This window comes from Siphateles boraxobius, unplaced genomic scaffold (genome assembly GCF_051911475.1).
Source record: "Siphateles boraxobius isolate OS27281-9 unplaced genomic scaffold, OSU_SipBor_1 26, whole genome shotgun sequence".
Classification (NCBI taxonomy): domain Eukaryota; kingdom Metazoa; phylum Chordata; class Actinopteri; order Cypriniformes; family Leuciscidae; genus Siphateles; species Siphateles boraxobius.
In genome coordinates, this window is record NW_027508876.1 from 21,474,285 (window position 1) to 21,486,919 (window position 12,635).

Sequence of the window (12,635 nt, forward strand, 5' to 3'; positions counted from 1 at the left end):
CATTTGTAAAAGAACGAGTAAGGAGCATGAAAAGGTAATCCACTGTCCCAGGAGGGGCCAGAAATCAGGGTCCATTAAGAGAAGGCAATTAATGATTAATTAGTTAATAAGCAAGATAACAGGCAGTGCATGATTGTATGGGATATTGCAGATTATGAACCATTTAGTTTATTGAATAGGGATGGAGACTGTGTGTGCAGCCATTCAGGTTGAGCTACAATAAGACAGATCGAAATAAGCCATTCATCACTGTAATTCAGTTTCTATCCAGACCCTTTAAGTCAGGATAATAATTCACTGTCTTATTGTCCTATGATTAATTCATGTTTGTTTAGAAGAGAGCATACCCAAAGGGACTGTCTGAGGGAGTCGATGAACATGAGCATTAAAGAGGGAAAGTGAGAGGATAGATGGATGAAAAGATGGATGGTTGCGTGGAAAAGCTCTAGGGCTTTTCTGAGAGGAGACATTGCTGTTACTTGATCCCAATCCAGCCAGAAGCACACACGAAGTGGTGATTTACACACAAAAAAAATCATAATTTACTCACTCTTATTTTGCCTCAAACCCATATGCTGTTGTTTTTTCTGTGGAACACAGGAGTAGACATTTTATTAGATTCATGACAGTTTATAGTCGATAAAAAGGACAGAAACACATTAAAGCACCATAGAAGTATTATAAAAGTCGTCATGCACTGTGTTTCAAGCCTTCTGAAGCCATATGATAACATTACGTAATAAAAGTAGAGAAATGTAAGTCATTTTCTACTGATAATCTTGGTCTTCCTTCTCACAAACTTATGACAGAGTTAACAAGCCCTTTAATTCTCAACCAATGGCCTTTTATCTTATGCATACTGGCACAAACACTTGTGCTAGTGGGTGTTAGCCATGAGTAAGTCTAGTATTTACTGTTCTTATTGGCTGAAAGTTTAATAAGTAAATGATTCAACTATGTTGTTTCATCACACCCACCTATACACAAATGCACAAAACGAATTATAAACTATTTGAATCATACTTTTATACATAATGTGTCTGCCGCTTCTGCATTAGTCACCATTACTTCAAACTGTCATTTTTTAATGGAGAAAAACTACAACTGAAGCAGAGAGAGAGAGAGAGAGAGAGGAGAGAGAGAGAGAGAGAGAGAGAGAGAGAGAGAGAGAGAGAGAGAGAGAGAGAGAGAGCTATTCTTACACAATGACTCAGCACATCCAGTCGTACACACATACACACTGACACAATATACTGCACTTGTACCTTACAATTTCTCTGTCTGTCTTTGTATGTTTGTGTTAGTCTCTTGGAAAGTTTTAAGTGAAAATTGTTCTAAAAGCATTTTAGGGTGCTCATAATCGGAAGATTATTATCTCTGTATCAGTTAGTGCCGTTTACTACCACAAAGAAAAAGTTAAAAATAGTCACATCGTGAGATATATAGTCACAGTTGCAAGATACTGTATAAAGATGCAATTGTTCGATATAGTCATAATCACGAGAAATAAAGGACTGTTGAGGTAAATCCAAAAAAAGGACGGCAAATAAAGTCACACTATGCGATCACATTATTATAAAGCCATAATTGTGTGAAAAATGTTGCAATTAAGAAAAATTGTAAATGCAGGAAATACATTGAGAAATATAGGCACAATTATGAGAAAGAAATGGCAAGATATAGGTGCATTGTGAGAAAAAAAATATAGTCTAATGTTGCATTACAATATATAAAATTCACTGAGAAATATAAAGTCACAATTATATTTTTATTTTTTTTAATCTGAGGTGGAAACGTGCTTCCATACAAATTCCTTTGCTAATAATATCACTAGTGGAGTCAAATTTGTGTGTGTGTGTGTTCATTTTGTTAAATTGGTTATCTAAACTGATCTCATTCACTGTTGCATTCACTGTTGCAGTATTTTTTCTAAGATGAAGCATTTGCTTTTCTGGCTCAGCTGAGTGTATAAATCTCTAAAATTGACATAATCCAGATAATGTAAGTCATTAGTATTTCTCAGCATGAAAATAACTGTGGTTTGGGGAGTCTGGCACACTGCAGAACTGCTACATATGAAAGAAAGAAAAAGAGAGAGAGATGTTCTTCTGTTGTGCCTCTTCTTTCTAGTGGGTGGGCACACGCTCGGCCCCATCGCCCACCGCCTGCCACGTTATTTCACACCACTCGCACACACTGCCAAGGCTGAGGTCACCAGGCTTTTCATTTTGAAATTCCTGTGCGTTGTCACTCCAGTGGATGTCTTTGTGGGTCTGTGTGTAGGTGTTTGATTCTACGGAACGGTGTGACTCATACGCTTTCATAGAAGCTTCTACTTGCCTCATAGCTCAGCGCTGCCTTCAAAGCACATGATAATCAAGATCTCAAGGCGTTCTGTCTGTGACAATTCTCAAAAGCACAGACAAAGACAAAGAACAACAAAAACAAATGGAACTGGGTTATGGGTGTTGAGTTTGATGAATTTTAATGGATCTTAAAGATAGTTGGGAAGGTTGTGATCAGCAGATAAGAGGCGAACTGGGAGAAAGTGAATTGCTGAGGCTTGAAATTTAACCTTTAACACCTTTTCTTCTTCTAAGATGGAAGAGGACTGTAACCGCAACAATTGTTACAGAAAATCTCTCTGTCTGTATAAGAGGTCTCTTTAATATCATACTTGTTTCTCTAGACAACAATCAGAGGATTGAGATTTGATTGAGCAATGAGAGAAATTGAGAACAAATGAAGATGATTCCATTTAGATTAGCCAAGATATCAAAGTCAACAATGTCACTTTTATTTCTCCAAAGCAATTTGAAAATTATGGAAGCTTGTTTCCTTCACTGAATAAAAAAAAAAGGTAATTGCAACTTTTTCTCACATTTCCTGATTCCTGAAGTTTGTATCACGCAATTCTAAGAAAAAAAAGTCATAATTGTGAGAAAAGTCGCAATTACCTTTTTTCTCCCACAATCCTGAGAAAAATATCTTGCAATTATGACATTTTTGTCTCGCAATTGCAAGTTTATATCTTGCAATTGTGATTTTTTTCTTCACAGTTATGACTTTTTTTCTCACAATTGCGAGTTTATATTTCACAAATGTGAGGGAAAAAGCTGAATTGTGAGATAAAAGCTCACAATCTTTTATGAAATGTGATTCTGTGGCGGAAGCAAGCTTCCATAAAAAAATTAAAAAACATCTGAGACTTAGCTAATTTTGAAACTCCTAATATTTCAATGAATATTTCAATCTTTGAGCCATACAATGTTCTTCTGTGAGCCTGAACCTGAAGCCAATCCACACATACATTAGGCAGAGAAGCCATTATGCCTTTAGGTCATCAAGAGTTGACTACAACAAATTATTGAATGAGGTGTTCCAGTTTAATCCTCGCTGTTGTGTGTTTGTGTTTTGTAATTTTTTGGAACACAGTGACTGATCAGTCTTGTCAACATGATCAACAGTTTCACGTCTCAACAAGTGTGTCTGTGAGCACTGTGTTTGTAGTGTGTGTAGCAATTGTGTAATGGAGGGTGGGCATACGGCCACTGAGAGAAGAAAAACGCCTCATTATCGCAGCTAATGGGAAGGCCTCCTAACACAAGCCCTTCGTGGGGGACCGGACACAGTCACCACAGCAACCATCACCACAGCAACCACCAACACAACCCTCATATATTTCCACCAGCTGCAGTGAACCACTGAGACCATTATGAGCCTGATGTTAATACTCTCACTTTACGTTTCACAACTGAGATTTCCTTAACATCTTTTTTTTTTTGTTTCTTCTGTGGTCAGATTTGCAATTAAAAGTCTGAAATCTCTCATCAAATATTTCCAAAACCAAATCATACTTACTGCATGTGTCCCTTTTGACTTTTTAATTCTCTCAGGGAATTTTAAAAGAAGGATCTTTACTTCATGAACTCAGTATAACTGAGGATCCTGAGCTATAGTAGTGAAACCTCTGAGCGATAACGTTTGATTTTGGGGACGGCAATGAAAAGGGCAGTGAAAGATGACAGGTTAGGAGATGAGACTCGGTCTTAGAGATTCTTGTCACGCTCCCTGTCAAATCAGATTGGAACAAATCACTTAAAAGAAAATCATATTTTCCAGCTTGTTACTGTGGCTATGCAGCCTGAATCAGCTGATGCATTCTCCCATCAATCATCTCTCTGTTATACGTAACCACCAGTCTCTACCTATACAAGCACTACATTTTGCTCCAAGTGCATACAGTTAAAGCACTTTTGGTCAGACTTTCTTTTGAAGTTAACAATGACAGTATAAAAGAGCTGGAGCAGGAGTAATGCAATATGACTTATATAGCCTAATCCACACCTTTTCATCTTATCCTGGTGAATAGACCTATATCAGGTTCAGTCTGTCTATTTCTGCCAAGGTGATATAATTTGGTCTGAATTTCTCCATGTACAGGATCTTGATCTGATATATTTTACCTGAAGGTAGAGCTTGGCATTTGACGTTTTTGGGCTTCTTTTTGAGTCTTTCTTCAAATAGGCTCTTTTCACTCTCTCACTCACACTTTTCACACCCTCTTGTTAATTGAATCCGTCTACCAGTGTACATAAATGCATCACAGGAGGATTCTGTATTTTTTCCCTAAATGACGTGCACTTTTTCCACACAGTGTCATTTATACATATCGTCTCAAATAATGTATCATGTTTAATATAGCATTCTGCGGTAGAAATGATGGTGATGGAATTGAATTTAAAAAAAATTAATAAAATGTCTATGTCTTGCTGAGGGTAATTTCTTAGATATTGTGTATGCATAAAAGGCGCTATATGTAGAATTCAAAACCCCTTGTGGCTGTTAAGTGAACTGCAGCCAGCAACTTACTGCTCTTGCACACGTAACATACAGTACAAGAGACTAATCATAATTCAAGGTCCCGATATACTCACAGCGAAGTTCTTTTTCGTTCTCCTTCGTTCTTCTTCGCTTAGAGTTAAATAGAAGTTGGAATTAGCTATGCAGCGATACACTTTACAGTGCGCCCTATTATGCTATTTTAAAGTTTCCTAATGTTGTTTTGGAATCTCCTACAACAGGTTTACATGCATCAAAGGTCAAAAAACTTTCATTTTCTCATAATATATATATTGCACATCACCACATTTTCAATGATTTGCAAACAAGAGGAATGATGAATCAATCTCTCTAAATCCCTCCTTTCCGTGAGCTACTGTGCTCTGATTGGGCAGACAGCTCAGTCTGTTGTTATTGGTCTACCGTGGCTCTGCTTATCCTAAGGCTTCCTACACGGCAAACTAAACATGGTAACGAACAATGTGTACGATTTTACCATATCAATCCAACCACGAGTCCAATGATGAAACATTGGAAGAACTATTCATTCAACCCGAACCTCCATCGCAAGGTTGGAGAGAGCCTGTGTGAATCTGACCACTTCTAGAGTAACCAGTAGGCTGATTGGAATCAAGTTGTTATAAAGGGTGATGAAGGTCAGCAGATTGTACCAGAAGTTGAGGGAGATGTCACCTGGAAAGACAATGACATACGATGCGATCGAGCAGGACGTTCCTCAGTGATACACTACTCAGTTTGAGGTACATTATGAGATGTTGCAACTGTAATTCCTCACCATCAGCATTAACAAGTGCATGTCCATCAACAAACCGATTATTTTACTTGTACTCATTTATTTACAGAGTAGTTTTCTAATTTATTGCGGTGAACATGTGAAACTGTATCAATAACAGTGCATACACTATCCAAGCTCTAGCGTGAATGACTGATGTAACATTAACGTTGCTAAAACAAATCTTGGTCCATGCTTAATCTTTCCTCAAATTAGTGAGAATGACAGACAAGCTGCATTAATAGACACAGTTTTAGGTAATAGTGGTCCACAACTGATTAGCAGAAATATTAATAATGTGAGTTAACCAGTTAGCAGGAGACATACACAATATCAAACTCAAAACTAAGTATTTTGAACACCATCTTTCAAGAGCAAGCGGTTTGCGAATCCTATATTTAACTCCGAGATTTGAGAAGCAGTTGTCAGTAATATAAAGGGAACACAGCAAAAGTTTAGGATTATACTGCTGTGATATCGTGGTAAAGATGAATTTTAACCACCGATTCTTCACATGTTCGTTTTTGGGCAGTGTAAAAAAACTGGCTTTACCTTCACATTGTAGAGCACAGCATCTTTTAGACACGATGCAATCAGCACAGGAATCAGCTGCAGTGTTTGAGGTTCAAGTTTTCCCTGGTGTCTGCGCGCAATAAGTGAACGGGCAATATGCTAATGTTTTGTCTTGATGTCACAGTGAAACGGCTTATGACTCGTTTGAAAAACGATTCATTTCATTGACATTTCTTTTGAAAGACAATAACTTTATATATGGTGCACTTTCAGATTTAAAACTTTGTAGGATGTTTTCATTCACTTGGCTATATTACACACTACATGAAAGGTAATTTTCAAATATCCAGAATAGGGGCCCTTTAACTTTGTTTAGATAAATAAACTAAGATAAATATAGGCATTTAGATAAATATGCAGATGTGTGCGTTCCTTTCAATGACAAAATAAAGCCAGAACAAAAATGTCAGCGGTGAAAAAGCAGCATCAATAAAACATAATCTTAGCGTTGTGGATATGCATCATGTGGATATGCCTCATGTTGACAGATGAGGTAATTAAAATTACTCTGTTATTAACCTATAGCTTGATTATGAAGTATATTTGAGACTATAGATAGACTATATCTGACTTGTGGTTGTATTTTGAATTGTATTTGAAATTTTGAGGAGAGATGTGCTATATCTTTTATAACCGATAGGACCATAGACTGTAAAAAAGATGGATGACACCCATTCACTCTCTTCCATTGGTGAAAAGTGAAGCGGCCAAAGTCCTAATATAGCGCTGACATCTTGCGCTGATTTGGGACCTGATTCTGCACAGTAGTGAACGCGGGACCCGAGTCTGCGCAGTAGTAGTAGTAATTACCTCAACAGAGAAACCGATTAGAAGGGAAAGGTAAATGTTTTTTTTTTGTGTCCTAGGGGTTTATTTATTCTTAAAACTTCAGCTTTGTTTTCTTTTCAAATGTCTTTTATGTATAGGTTTAGTTCTTTTCTCTTGTATTCTTTTCGCTCTTTGACTTTCAATCTTAAACTAAAATGTACATTTCCTGAAGAAAATGTGAATGGTGCTTGCAGTGGCAAAACACAAAACATGCATAGATATAAGTCTTGCTGAACGGTTGCTAGGGAGTTGCCAATGATGATACTCCAAAGACTGCTTGCAAGTTTAAATTATATAATCCATATTATATAATGCCTATATGACATTCAGACTTAAAGATATCCCACTTTGGATTTGGGTTGCTATGGTGCTGTAAATAGTTGCTAGGGTGTGGCCAGAAAGTTAACAGGGTTCAACCAATAGACTGGATGTCTGCCTTTCCTCAATGGGAATTAAAGCCGTGATATCAAGGTCCCGCTCTCACTCCCGCAGAAATGATTAGTACAAAGTTAACTGCAGTGTCAGTGTAAAATAAACAGTTATGTAGAAATTAAAGTTGAAGCTCCAGTCTCCTCCCGAAAATCCCCCCAAAAGTCTGTTGCTGCCTCAGGGACTACTTCGTTTAGAGAAGCTGTCAATCATGATGTCACATTTCTGTTTTATAGCATTAAATAAATAACTAAGACCAAACTTATTTCACAATTTGAAACATTTGAAATGTAATTTGGTTGTTTAGTTTCCATCGCGCCCCATTAGACTAGGAGGGCGGGGTTTATGACATATACTGGGACCACCCGCCAAGGGGCGATCGAGACGCTTTGGCTTCACTTTTCAGCATTTGTGCGGCAAGCTTGGATCGGACCTACAATGTTCGCACAGTGAATGAAAAAGCGGCCGAAAAAATTCCATAGACTTACAATGGCAGAATCTTCGTGTTTTTAATCCCAACTGACATTTTCACACACAGGGCTTTAGAACCCTCCCTCTCCCTCTCCCTCTCCCTCTCCCTCTCCCTCTCCCTCTCCCTCTCCCTCTCCCTCTCTCCCTCTCTCTCCCTCTCTCTCCCTCTCTCTCTCTCTCTATCTATCTCTCCCTCTCTCTTCCTCTCTCTCCCTCTCTCTCTCTCTCTCTCTCTCTCTCTCCCTCTCTCTCCCTCTCTCTCTCTCTCTCTCTCTCTCTCTCTCTCTCTCTCTCTCTCTCTCTCTCTCTCTCTCTCTCTCTCTCTCTCTCATAGCCACACCCTAGCAACCAGTTACAGCACCCTAGCAATCACCCTTCCAATAAAAATAGACAAGAGGGATATAAAGGAATCAGAGCAACATAGAGATACGTGAGTTTGGCTCTTTTGATTTGGGCAGACATCCGGTCTATTGGTTGAACCCTGCTACCTGTCTGGCCACGCCCTAGCAACTATTTGGAGCACCCTAGCAGCCCAAACCCAAAGTGGGATATCTTTAAATCTGAATGTCATATAGGTATTGCGGTTGGATTATATAATTTAAACTTGCAAGCAGTCTTTGGAGTATCATCATTGGCAACTCCCTAGCAACCGTTCAGCAAGACCTATATCTATGCATGTTTTGTGTTTTGCCACCACAAGCACCATTCACATTTTCTTCAGGAAATATACAATTTAGTTTAAGATTGAAAGTCAGAGAGCGAAAAGAATACAAGAGCAAAGAACTAAACCTATACATAAAAGACATTTGAAAATAAAACAAAGCTGAAGTTTTAAGAATAAATAAACCATTTACCTTTCCCTTCTAATCGCTTTCTCTGTTTTCCATTCTCCTTTCTTTTCTTATTTTCACCTAATTTTTCTACCTCTCTCAGCCTCTCTGTGTCTTTTCAGTGGGAACGGCAGAGTAATGGTGGCATGCTTTTAGCTGCAAAACCATGATGGATAAGAACCCTTAAAAAAGGTCTGATCTAGTTAGACACTGAGTCTAAGGCTTTTCTTCCCAAATCTACTTATTTTGCCTCAAGGCCAGAGCGACTACAGCCCTTTTAGAAATGTACTTTGTGTTTTCAGAGCTACAAATGGCAGCGGAGCCTGTGAATGCTGTTCGGCAGGGAAGTCTTGCTGAGGGCGTTGTGTTTTGGATTTATATTCTGTGAGAGCAGGTGATTAGAGCGAGCTTTTATAGAATCATGAATCATCTGTGTCTTTCAGCTTGTAAAGGCAGCGAGATGAAGTGATGTCAGAACGCCTGACAGATATGTAATGGTTCAGTCCGCCAGACCCTAAGGCAATGTTCTTGTCAATGACTGATCCAAGTTATCCCACTGACAATGGCACATAGCGCAAATGTGAAGTGTGAGAAAGAAGAGAATTCTACTGAATAGATTTGCATCAAGGACATTTGTAGTCGTCATTTGACGGATAGTATTGTCAGTCGGTGTTACATCACTCATCTGTTGTAACTATGATGTAATAGTGTCATTCAGAGTCTCTGCTGCATAAGGGTCAGTGACACAAGAGTGACGAAATTCTTTTAAAAGTATAGTTTAAAACACATGGACAAAGTTTTAGAAATTCATCTTGGTTTAATATGGTTTTGAAAAGCTTTTTGAAAATATCACGTGAAAGTAAATATTGCATCGTGAGGTGCAATCTGCCTAAAAATACTTTTCACCTTGAAAAAGTATTTTAAAATAAATAATTTAATAAAGGTGTGTACAATCAAAAGTATGTTTAAATGTGACCATGTAAAAAGTAATAAAATATTTTCCTTATGTAAGAGAACTTAAAAGAATCTTAAAAGATTTTTTTCAAGAGCATTTCTGGGGGCAGGCATTTATTTAAGGACATGACATTTATTTTTATTTTTAATATTACATTTTTTTTTTTAAATTCGCAAACCCAAATGAAATCTTTCTAAGACCTTGGCACATTTTTTAAACTAGACTTTTAAGAGATTTGACCTTGCATTGACTCTTATGTAGCAGAAACTCATTGAGATCATAGTTACATCAGATGAGCATTCTATAAAATATCAAAATTACTTACATTTGGACTTCATTAAAAATATGCTCATCCTGGAAGACATAGTCAGGTCATTGAATGGATGAACTGCATTTTTATTAAATTGGTGAATAAAAATGCAGTTTGTCAGGTCATTGAATGGATGAACTGCATTTTTTATTAAATTGGTGAATAAATGAATAGATCCCTCCACCTAGAAAACAGCACCATAAACCATGATATTCATATAGAGGAGCATATGTCCATACATTTTACTGTCAGCATGTTCCACTCCAGATGGTATTTTTTCATGAGAGGCGGAGGCAATAATTTAGCTCTCCTGGATTGCCATTCATAAATCATACTTGAGATCTCTCACATTTCGTTCCCACCTGACAGCTCATGTGCCTGTTACTCTGATTACCCCCATAATCATTCCCGCCTCCGAGTCGATTCTCCATCATTACCACCACCAACAGACACGTGGACTTTCTTCAAGATCACACTAGAAGACAGGCGATTTTCAGCAACCTTTCACATGTAAGAATCTGGTGTCAAGAACAGCTCATTAGAAGGTGGTCTTAAATGACAGAGTACTAAGAAACAGATGTTTTCTTTCCTTGTGAACTTTCTCAAAGTAAATTATTAAACCATATTGACAGGTGCATTATTGATGAGGAGTTTTGTTGAGAGAAAGTGGCAACCAGTCTTTCTTTCTATTTCAAGGAAAACGATTGGCTCCTGAATTCCCTAGGCTCATCTCCTGCTGCATTTTAACTGTACACGTCTATAAATAATTCTTCCATTTCTTGGCCGTTCCGCTTTTTCAGCGTATCTCCTGGTGTATTTATTTTGGATAAGCCCTTGAGGAGAATCTGGCAACCTGACCTCTCAACGGTGCTGTCCCAGCATTGATCTTAGACAGAATATTAACGGTGAATCTGTCTTCTGCACTCTACTGGGCACTGATGGAAAACATAATGTTTACAAAAACCTGTGGGCAGATAAACTGTCTGACCCAAATGTTCCTCTTGTCATATTTTATGGCTTGAATTCCTGCGGTTCTGTGGTTCATAACCTGGACCACCTGGGAAGGATAATGTCAATTCTCTGTCACTTAAATGTAATCCGGAAGCACTGTACATTTTAAAAATGCAGTTTGTTATTCAAGCAATAGCATACCTCTCTCTCCCGATAGACAGATTTCCATTACACATGTAGATAGATAGATGATTTTCACTTACCTTTCATTTTCATGCATCTTTTAGATTCCCTCATCCTAATAAAAGTGTTTCAGTAGACACATGATAGATAGATAGATAGATAGATAGATAGATAGATAGATAGATAGATAGATAGATAGATAGATAGATAGATAGATAGATAGATAGATAGATAGATAGATAGATAGATATTTTTATGTCATTTCTCATTTAACATTTTATTTTTCATTCTCTCCATCGGATGAATTTAAACACAAAGTGATTCAGTAAACAGACACGTGGTCTGTGTTTATAAAGTCGTGTGCTCTTCAGGCTCATCCAGCTGTGTTTAATGCTTTTCAAAAGCTCTTAGTACCCCTGTTCCTATCTCTGTACGCTGCCTATCAGGATGGCACTCAAGCCGAACGTAATCAAACTCCCGAGAGGAGACCAGACCAAAGTGAACCTATCTTACCTCAACAAGAAGGCTAATATCTAAAAAGCAAAGCATGGGTAGCTATTTATATAAACTACTCGTTAGTCAATGCAGCATCCAGTGTGATGCGTCTGTTTAAATATGCAAACATACAAATCACCTTTTAGGATAAAATACAAAGAAATATAGGCCTATAAAAACAATCAAGGTTAAATCTCCCTCTAGTGGCAAACCTATGGAAAAACACTCAACCTGGTTTTAACTTTATGTATCTCTCTCACAAACACAAAATCTAGTACTGTAATTGCCTACAATATCTACAGCAGCGATTCTAATACACAGAGACAAAGGCTAAGTTAATGCAATCAGCTTTTAATTAATATGGGAGTGATCTTTTAAAGATTGATAGGCCTATTAACCACTGAATTGATTATTGCTCTTTTAGCTCTGAGATTGTCCCGCTTCCTCATTAGCTCAAGCCACCAGTTGTAGTGCATTATGGGGAGCGTATGTGATCGGTTTGAGTAAGGATGATGCTTGCACTGATAATATTATAATTACGTTTTTGGTCTCTTAGACAGTGCGGCCCCTCTACAAACTGCAGGTTCCAATGCACCCATAGGGCGCTGTGTTACCATAGGAACAGTATACATAAATGCTCATAATTGCGTTATTGTGTCTGTCTCAAAGACAGCCAGAGAGATGGAGAGCAAGAGATAAAGAGGCCAAGAGAAGCAGAGGAAACAGTTAATTGAGGCACTGTCCTTCTCTTTCATTATAACAGATGCATGAGCTATGAGTCTTTTGAGGAGCCTTGATTTCTTACGTATCAAACTTTTGATGTATTTGACGTATTCGATGCATTGTTAATGAATGGATTTTTATGTACAGCCAGGCTAGATGGCAAAAAAGGAAGCTTGCCGCTTGGGGTAATGAGCAACAAAAATCAATTGGATTGTAATATGAATGTGTAAGAGTATTATAGCCTATGTGTAG